Source organism: Bombina bombina, chromosome 7, assembly GCF_027579735.1.
Source record: "Bombina bombina isolate aBomBom1 chromosome 7, aBomBom1.pri, whole genome shotgun sequence".
Taxonomy (NCBI): Eukaryota; Metazoa; Chordata; class Amphibia; order Anura; family Bombinatoridae; genus Bombina; species Bombina bombina.
Window position 1 is genome coordinate 476,499,684 of NC_069505.1, and position 10,780 is coordinate 476,510,463.

General features: G+C 39.3%; 1 protein-coding gene across 3 annotated transcripts in view; it reads right to left on the reverse strand.

Moving 5' to 3' along the window:
* The window catches only part of LOC128666776 (zinc finger protein OZF-like), a 110,606-nt gene extending 100,664 nt beyond the window's left edge, over nucleotides 1–9,942 (reverse strand). The window contains exons 1-2 of one of the 3 annotated variants that reach the window (XM_053721561.1): nucleotides 9,855–9,942; nucleotides 6,803–6,905 (exon numbers count right to left, since the gene is read on the reverse strand). The gene's annotated coding sequence lies outside the window, so the exon portion shown is untranslated. Of the gene's footprint in view, nucleotides 1–6,802; nucleotides 6,976–9,854 lie in introns of those variants that run through there. The other 2 variants (XM_053721563.1, XM_053721562.1) reach the window with 2 other exon arrangements.
* Nucleotides 9,943–10,780: the final 838 nt, after the last annotated feature.

The following is a 10,780-nucleotide window of genomic DNA, read 5'->3' on the forward strand; positions in this document are numbered from 1 at the left end:
AAAAAAAAAAAAATATGAGGAAAAAATGGAAAAAAAACACACTTTTTCTAACTTTGAACCCCAAAATCTGTTACACATCTACAACCACCAAAAAACACCCATGCTAAATAGTTTCTAAATTTTGTCCTGAGTTTAGAAATACCCAATGTTTACACGTTCTTTGCAAGTTATAGGGAAAAAATACAAGTAGCACTTTGCTATTTCCAAACCACTTTTTTTCAAAATTAGCGCTAGTTACATTGGGACACTGATATCTTTCAGGAATACCTGAATATCCCTTGACATGTATATATTTTTTTTTTAGAAGACAACCCAAAGTATTGATCTAGGCCCATTTTGGTTTATTTCATGCCACCATTTCACCGCCAAATGCGAACAAATAAAAAAAAAAAAGCGTTACATTTTTCACAATTTTAGGTTTCTCACTGAAATAATTTACAAACAGCTAGTGCAATTATGGCATAAATGGTTGTAAAAGTTTATCCTTGGTCATTAACTGCATTTTTTTGCAGGACGTACCCCATACGTCGTTGGTCGTTAAGGGGTTAAAGGGACAGTAAACATTTTTTTGATTACAAGTCATTTCTGCTATAGAATAATGTATCACCCAAGTCTAAACAGTTTTTAAAACAAAATTAAAAAGGTATACTAAACCCAATTTTTTTCTTTCACGATTCAGATAGAGCAGCAATTTTAAGAAACTTTCTAATTTACTCCTATTATCAAATTTTCTTCGTTCTCTTGCTATCTTTATTTGAATAAACAAGAATCTAAGCTAAGGAGCCAGACCATTTTTGTTCAGCATCCTGGATAGCGCTTGCTGATTGGTGGCTACATTTAGACACCAATCAGCAAGTGCAACCTAGGTGCTGAACCAAAAATTGGCCGGCTCCGAAGCTTTACATTCTTGCTTTTTCAAATAAAGATACCAAAAGAACGAAGACAAATTGATAATAGGAAAAAATTAGAAAGTTGCTTAAAATTGATGCTTTATCTGAATCATGAAAGAAAAAAACATAAATTATGCTTACCTGATAATCTCATTTCTATCTGTATGGGAAGAGTCAACAGCTGCATTACTTACTTTTGTGAAATACTTAACCTGGCCACCAGGAGGAGGCAAAGACATCCCAGCCAAAGGCCCTAACTTTCTCATAGCCTCAGTCATTCTGCCGAGGGAACAAGGAACAGTAGGAGAAATATTAGGGTGAAAAAGGTGCCGGAAGAAAAAAAAAATTAATTTAGGGCCGCCCACCGGAGAACACGGGCGGGAGCTGTGGACTCTTCCCATACAGATGGAAATGAAATTATCAGGTAAGCATAATTTATGTTTTCCATCTTAATATGGGAAGAGTCCACAGCTGCATTCCTTACTTTTGGGAAACATATACCCAAGCTCTAGAGTACACGAAATGCTAACGTGAGGGAAAAAGAGAGGCGGACGCAATCTGAGGGCACCACAGCCTGCAAAACCTCTCTCCCGAAAGCTGCTTCAGTAGAAGCAAAAACATAAAACTTGTAAAAATGTTGAAAAAGTATGTAAGGAGAACCAGGTAGCTGCCTTACAAATCAGATCCATAGAGGCCGCATCCTAAAAGGCCCCAAAAGGAAACCTCCATTGAGAGACCAGGACCGGGAAAAATTTGTTAAAGGGAGAACAGGGAAAAAAGGAATCCAATCCTGTCCCCTTTATTTCTAATAATGTTCGCCATCTAACAGGAGCAGGGAAGAGAAGGCACCACCCTGTCCTCAAACTCTATTGAATTTAGGAATTAAAATTCCTAAAACTAAAGTCTGGTTCCTCAGCAGCCGGGGTTTAGAGGCTGCAGACTCCGGTCCAGAATGTTCATACTCTGAAGTCTCAGAAAGAACTTCATCCGCGGATAACCCTATCAGTTAAATCCAAAAATTATCTGATGTACTCTGGGAAGGAGTGCAATATGTAACCTTTCGCTTGCGCTTAGCAGGGCGAGGTAAAGCATTAAAGGCCGCAGACACCGCCGTCTGAACTGTGCAATATCGTCTGGTGAAAAAATGCCCCCTACAGATAGAGGATCAGCAATGCTACGGAAAAACTGCATATGTAGAGAGATAAGAATGTAGTGCACGCACCTCACTGGACAACAACTCCTCAGAGGTGGACGGCTCCGTGGTATCAAACATGTCTGATATTATCAAGGCATATGGAACATAAATTATCACATTATCAAGGCATATGTGTCAGGTTTTTTTCCCTGTTGTGTTTGCCATGTGCTGCTGGCAGCTATTTTACTCACCTCTCTTCCTGACTATGGTGCATTGTGGGGGATGCTGCTCATTTCCTCCACTTCCTTTTATGGCCAGACTGGTGTGCATCATCCATGTGAGACAGGATGCAGTCTCAGAATTGTGATGTCATTATTTAAAGGGCCTCTGTTCAGTATGCTTTGCCTTTGCGTTGTCTCAGACCTGTTTGTGAGAGTTCCTGTGTATTACCTGGCTGCCTGGAGTCCTTCCTGGTTCCTGATCCCTGGCTTGTTCCTGACTCTGCTGTTTTCCTTGTTCCTGATTCCGGCTCGTCTGACTATTCGCTTTGGCTCCAGACTCGGCTCGTCTGACTACCAGCTCTGGTTTTGACTCCTGGCTTGTTATTTGACTTGTGGACTTTTTATTATTTTTTGCTATTAATAAAGGTGTAATTATTTTTGCACTTCTCGTCTCAGTCTGATTCCTGGCACCCTGACATTACGCAAAGGCCATGAATCCTGATGGTGCTAATAATCCACCTTTACCTGCCATCATTTCCAGGATGGATGAACAGGATCACCGCTTGGATCAATTTGCACTAGCCCTGCAAACCCTGCTTACTCGCACAGCACATTTGGACCAAGTGTCCCGCAAGTTATGGTTGCTCCTGTTTCCGCTGCTGCACCTATGCCTACCAGGAGCATGTCCGGTTCTGCACCTCTACCTCAGCGATATGGAGGCGATCCTATTCAGTGCAGAGGGTTTTTGAACCAGGTGGGCATTTACTTTGAGATGTTACCTCAGGCGTTTCCCTCTGACAGAGCTAAGGTGGGATTTCTCATCTTGTTACTCTCTGACACAGCTCTTGCCTGGGCTAATCCCTTGTGGGAGACTAATAAACCTGTGATTTCAAATTACCCTGAATTTGTGGCCTCCTTTCGAAGGGTATTTTATGTTCCGGCTCGCTCCTCCTCTGCTACTAAACGACTCATGTCCATTCAGCAAGGTACAAGATCTGTTGCTCAGTATGCTATTGCTGATGCCCTCTCTCGACAATTTTCGCCTCTGTCCAAGGAGGAGTCTGTACCTACTCCTGTTATACCTCCTGACCATATTTTGGCTACCATACGTACTAATTTGACTTCTCCCTTGTGGGAGGAGATCCTGGCTGCACAAACCAATGCACCTCCTGAGAAACCTAGTGGTAAGTGTTTTGTTCCTGAGAATCTACGAACTAAACTTTTGCACACTTACCACTATCCTAAAGCCGCAGGTCACCCAGGCAAGAACCAAATGATTTGGTCTGTCACTCGACAATTCTGGTGGCCAGGTCTTCGTTCTGATGTTGCTGTGTATGTTGCCTCCTGCTCAGTTTGTGCACAGAATAAGACTCCTCAACGTCTTCCTGTGGGTCTTCTTCAACCTATTGCTAATGGTGAGCGTCGTTGGACACATCTTTCCATGGACTTCATTGTCGAGCTCCCTGTTTCCAATGGCAATACTGTTATCCTTATGGTGGTTGACCGGTTTTCTAAAATGTCACATTGCATTCCCTTGATGAAGCTGCCTACCGCTCAGGAGCTTGCTTCAATTTTTGCCCGGGAGGTCTTCCATTTACATGGGTTAACCAAGGAGATAGTGTCGGACCGGGGTAGCTAGTTTGTCTCCAGATTTTGGCGTTCCTTTTGTGCTCAAATGGAGATCCAGCTTTCCTTCTCCTCAGCATATCACAGTTAATCCAATGGGGCTGCGGAACAGTCTAATCAAGCTCTGGAAAAGTTCCTCCGTTGCTATGTCTCAGATCACCACAATAATTGGTCTGAACTGTTACCTTGGGCAGAGTTTGCTCGTAATAGTGCTATTAATGCTTCCTCCAAGTTATCCCCATTCATGGAGAATTATGGGTTTCAACCATCCTTGTTGCCCGATTCATTCATGTTTCAGGGTATTCCGGCTTTGGAGGAGCATCTCCGGCAACTCCGTTCCACGTGGGTGCAGATTCAGGATTGCCTACATCGTTCTATGCAGCACCAAAAGTTCCAGGCTGATCGTAGGCATCTGCCTGCACCTTCCTACCAGGTTGGTGAGAGAGTTTGGCTGTCCTCCCGCAACTTGAACCTTTGTGTGCCTTCCAATAAATTGGCTCCCCGTTATGTTGGTCCTTTTCGAATATTCCGACGGGTTAATACTCTTGACCTTCCTCCTGCTATGCACATCTCCAATGTTTTTCATGTCTCCCTCTTGAAACCATTGGTTTGTAATTGGTTTACCACTGTGTTGCCTTGTCCCCGTCCTATCTTTGCTGACAACCATGAGGAGTATGAGGTCAGTAGCATTATTGACTCTCGTATGTCCAGGGGCCGTGTACAGTATTTGGTTCACTGGAGGGGCTATGGTCCGGATGAGCGTTCTTGGTTTCCCTCCTCTGATGTTCATGCTCCCGCCCTCCTCCGTGCCTTCCATGCCCATTTCCCCAATAAGCCTTTTCGTTGAGGGGAGGGTACTGTCAGGGTTTTTTCCCTGTTGTGTTTGCCATGTGCTGCTGGCAGCCATTTTACTCACCTCTCTTCCTGACTATGGTGCATTGTGGGGGATGCTGCTCATTTCCTCAACTTCCTTTTATGGCCAGACGGGTGTGCATCATCCATGTGAGACAGGATGCAGTCTCAGAATTGTGATGTCATCACTTATTATTTAAAGGGCCTTTGTTCAGTATGCTTTGCCTTTGAGTTGTCTCAGACCTGTTTGTGAGAGCTCCTGTGTATTACCTGGCTGCCTGACGTCCTTCCTGGTTCCTGATCCCTGGCTTGTTCCTGACTCTGCTGTATTCCTTGTTCCTGATTCCGGCTCGTCCGACTATTCGCTTTGGCTCCAGACTCGGCTCGTCTGACTACCAGCTCAGGTTTTGACTCCTGGCTTGTTATTTGACTTGTGGACTTTTTATTATTTTTTGCTATTAATAAAGGTGTGATTATTTTTGCACTTCTCGTCTGTCTGATTCCTGGCACCCTGACAATATGGAACATAATTATCTCATTATCAAGGCATATGGAACATAATTATCTCATTATCAAGGCATATGCAACATAAATATCACATTATCAAGGCATAGGGAACATAATTATCTCATTATCAAGGCATATGGAACATAATTATCACATTATCAAGGCATATGGAACATAATTATCACATTATCAAGGCATATGGAACATAATTATCTCATTATCAAGGCATATGGAACATAATTATCACATTATCAAGGCATATGGAACATAATTATTTCATTATCAAAGCATATGGAACATAATTATCACATTATCAAGGCATATGGAACATAATTATCACATTATCAAGGCATATGGAACATAATTATCACATTATCAAGGCATATGGAACATAATTAAGAGGGGGAACTAGGGCCTCCTCACCATATAAACAGGAATTACTCTTTAGGAATAGAGGGAGTGCCCTCTAAAGTAACAGAATCCTCCATCGCTAGTGCAATAACCGGAGAACTAGAGAAATAAACATCTTATTTTATTCGAAAAACTGCACCCTTATACCCCAATTGCTGGCGCACTCACCACCTCCTATGAACCAGACAGTACAGAGATTTATGACTCCTCTCTGATAGACACCCAGTCAGGAAAAAGGGAATGAATCACATGGTGCACGATGCAGGACTGACCCTGCTATGAAAGAAAGCGTGCCAAGCTTGTAAGCTGCATGGCTCTCAAAGTGAAAGTGAAAAATGTATATTCCATAACAGCCTATGAGCCTAACTTCTCACACATAAAGCAGCATAAAATCAAATAAACATATAAGATTATTTCTCCCCTGTTCAATAACCCCCTAAGGAGATATTAACCCTTGATTCTATACAGATAAAAAGGAGTCACACTGTGACCCTGTCTTCTTGCGTTATCATTAATGTATAAAAAATGAAATGATCTTACCAGAATCTACGCCGTGGAACAGGATCACAGCCCTTCAAGTGTGACAGATAGTAGCATCGCTCCTGACATGGACTTGAGTGAAGAAAGCAGGTAGCAAAACTTGTCAACTCTGATTGCTTATGGAGCTGTTAATAGGAGTCGGGATGGTTTCGCAGAAAGACTCTCCCTGCATCTCCGGACTCCAACTTTCACCCATGCTCTCACTGAGAGGCTGACAGGACTAATTAAAACTCCAGTCCCATGCCGAAGAGTACTACCCTCCATAAGAGACAAAACCGAAATCTTCTGACACTTCTCTGCCAACCTCCTGAGACGAAAGGCAAAGAATGACTGGGGTTATGAGGAAGTGGGGGAGGTATTTAAGCCTTTGGCTGGGTGTCTTTGCCTCCTCCTGGTGGACCCAAAAGTAAGGAATGCAGCTGTGGACTCTTCCCATATTAAGATGGAAATTGGGTTTAGTGTCCCTTTAACATCTTTTTTACTGTAATCATCTTTCAATAACCAAACCCAGTCCACAATTTGCCTTATTTGGAGGAGACAATATCAGCTTTAGTCCACAGACAACAAGACGAGTCACTGTCATGATGTTAGTATAAAATACATTGTTTTGCAGCTGTTACCTGATAAAGCCAATTACAGACAGATATGTAGCAGAGTTACCCTTGAAAAGTCAGTAGGGGGCATTTCAAGCTCTGAGAATTGGAAACTGTTCAATTTGCAGAGCTACATTACAAGAAAGGATAGAACAAATAATTAAAATATATTGCAAAGTTATTTCATTATGCATAACTAAACTTTTATATCAAAATCTCAAGGTTTTTACTGTATCTTTAAGAAACCAAAGTTATATTTTTAAAGGGCCAGTGTACAGAGCAGCAAAAACCTGTAAATTATAATTAACATTTCCTTAAAAGGGCCAATACAGTTAAAGGGACATGAATCACATTTTTTATTATTTCATCATTTTGATAGAGCATGTGATTTTAAACAACTTTCCAATTTTCTTCTAGTATCTAAATTTTTTTTGTACTATTGGTATCCTTTATTGAAGAGGATATCTAGGTATGCGCTACTGATTGATGGATGCACATATATGCCTCATGTTATTGGCTCACCCGATGTGTTAAGCAAGCTCCCAGTAGTATCTTGCTGTTTCATCGACTAAGTATACCAAGAGAATGAAGCAAATTAGATAACGGTCAAGTAGAACGTTTTTTAAAATTGCTGCTCCGAATCATGAAAGAAAAATTTGGGTTTCATGTCCCTTAAAGAATAAGTATTGAAAAAAAAAATGGGTTTTATATCCCTTTAAAAGGATTTAAAGGGACACAGAACCCAAATGTTTTTCTTTCATGAATCAGAGAGAGCATGAAATTTTAAGCAACTTTCTAATTTACCCCTATTATCAAATTTTCTTCCTTCTCTTGGTATCTTTATTTGAAATGCAAGAATGTAAGTTTAGATGCCGGCTCATTTTTGGTGAACAACCTGGGTTGTTCTTGCTGATTGGTGGATAAATTCATCCACCAATAAAAAAAAGTGCTGTCCGGAGTCCTGAACAAAAAAAAAACTTAGATGCCTTCTTTTTCAAATAAAGATAGCAAGAGAACAAAGAAAAAAAAATGATAATAGGAGTAAATTAGAAAGTTGCTTAAAATTGCATGCTCTATCTGAATCATTAACGAATAAATGTGGGTTTCATATCCCTTTAATTCAAATATATAATAAATATAGCGGAAAGACCAAGAATCTTATTTCAGAAAATATATAACAAATGAATATGGTTTTTACGAGAAAGACAACAAAATAAAGTTTTGCTCACATAAAAATATTGTATATTATTATAATAAAGTGTGAATATAACATTCTATGTCACACAAAAAATACTGATTCTCAGTGTATAAAAATGTCCCATATGTCACTTATAACCCAAAAGTGAACCAGTTTCCAAAGTATAAATCTACTAAACGTCCTTTCAATTAGGATCCACCAATCTATAGCCAGGCCCACAGGTCACATATTAATTGTATCAATAGATTGGAATTTAAAAATAGAATGTGTGTAACATTTAACAGTATCAGAAAAATATTAGACCCCCACCTCCCCATGCCATTCCCCACAATGACAATATTATAACACACCTTATACACACACATATAACACTATAGAGAGGTACCATCTGTCTCACACACACCTTATACACAGACATATAACACTATAGAGAAGTATTGTCTGTCTCACACCTTATACACAGACATATAACACTATAGAGAGGTACCATCTGTCTCACACACACCTTATACACAGACATATAACACTATAGAGAGGTACCATCTGTCTCACACACACCTTATACACAGACATATAACACTATAGAGAGGTACCATCTGTCTCACACACACCTTATACACAGACATATAACACTATAGAGAGGTACCATCTGTCTCACACACACCTTATACACAGACATATAACACTATAGAGAGGTACCATCTGTCTCACACACCCCTTATACACAGACATATAACACTATAGAGAGGTACCATCTGTCTCACACACCCCTTATACACAGACATATAACACTATAGAGAGGTACCATCTGTCTCACACACCCCTTATACACAGACATATAACACTATAGAGAGGTACCATCTGTCTCACACACCTTATACACAGACATATAACACTATAGAGAGGTACCATCTGTCTCACACACCTTATACACAGACATATAACACTATAGAGAGGTACTGTCACACACACTTTATACACAGACATATAACACTATAGAGAGGTATTATCTGTCTCACACACCTTATACACAGACATATAACACTATAGAGAGGTACTATCTGTCTCACACACCTTATACACAGACATATAACACTATAGAGAGGTACTATCTGTCTCACACACCTTATACACAGACATATAACACTATAGAGAGGTACTATCTGTCTCACACACCTTATACACAGACATATAACACTATAGAGAGGTACCATCTGTCTCACACACCTTATACACAGACATATAACACTATAGAGAGGTACTATCTGTCTCACACACCTTATACACAGACATATAACACTATAGAGAGGTACTATCTGTCTCACACACCTTATACACAGACATATAACACTATAGAGAGGTACTATCTGTCTCACACACCTTATACACAGACATATAACACTATAGAGAGGTACTATCTGTCTCACACACCTTATACACAGACATATAACACTATAGAGAGGTACTATCTGTCTCACACACCTTATACACAGACATATAACACTATAGAGAGGTACTATCTGTCTCACACACCTTATACACAGACATATAACACTATAGAGAGGTACTATCTGTCTCACACACCTTATACACAGACATATAACACTATAGAGAGGTACTATCTGTCTCACACACCTTATACACAGACATATAACACTATAGAGAGGTACTATCTGTCTCACACATCTTATACACAGACATATAACACTATAGAGAGGTACTATCTGTCTCACACACCTTATACACAGACATATAACACTATAGAGAGGTACTATCTGTCTCACACCTTATACACAGACATATAACACTATAGAGAGGTATATAACACTACAGATGTACACAATGCCACAGGCTACATATATTACACAGATGAGTACTTACCGCATTATACACAGTTACCAGCTGTGAAAAGTCAAACAAGAACCGGAAACAGGAAGAATACGGAGCATTAAGTCCCAGCGTGCTAAAGACATACGTCCCAAAAACCGACAACCCTGAATCAGGAAAATCATTAGGCATGCACTGCAACGACTTTGTTTACCAGTATATAGAGCAGGTGACCTTATTTTTAAGAGCTTTACAGAATAATGTGAAATCATCTACCATGTTCACTGTTTTATCGTCATTATTACAAATAATACTAATGAGTAAACGAAATAGAACTACAACTCCCAACATGCAAAGCGGCAATTGTCATAAATGCCCCGCAGCATTACAGAGGCGGGGCTGGACGTTTGATTGGCATTTATTATAGAAATGCTTTGTGTTGGTGTATTTCACTCACTAGACTGCTGCCTGTTTAGTGTAAAATACACATAATGTTAGTGAATTGTACTTTCCCCCTTTTGTTATGTAACTAATATAACAAATTACATAAATACCATATGTTACACAGATACTTATATACATACATTATATATACAGTATATATATATACTATATATATATGTGTGTGTGTATACAGTACTGATATAAATTACTGCTGTAAATACTTATATGGTATTTTACTGTTTTATTTATAACTAGCAATAATTACACATATACATATTTATATATGTATGTATGTCTATACTGATATAACTTACTGCTGTAAATACTTATATGGTATTTTACTGTTTTATATATAACTAGATATAATTACACATATATATATTTATATATGTATGTCTATACTGATATAACTTACTGCTGTAAATACTTATATGGTATTTAACTGTTTTATATATACTGTAGCTATAATTACACATATACATATTTATATATGTATGTCTATACTGATATAAATACTGCTGTAAATACTTATATGA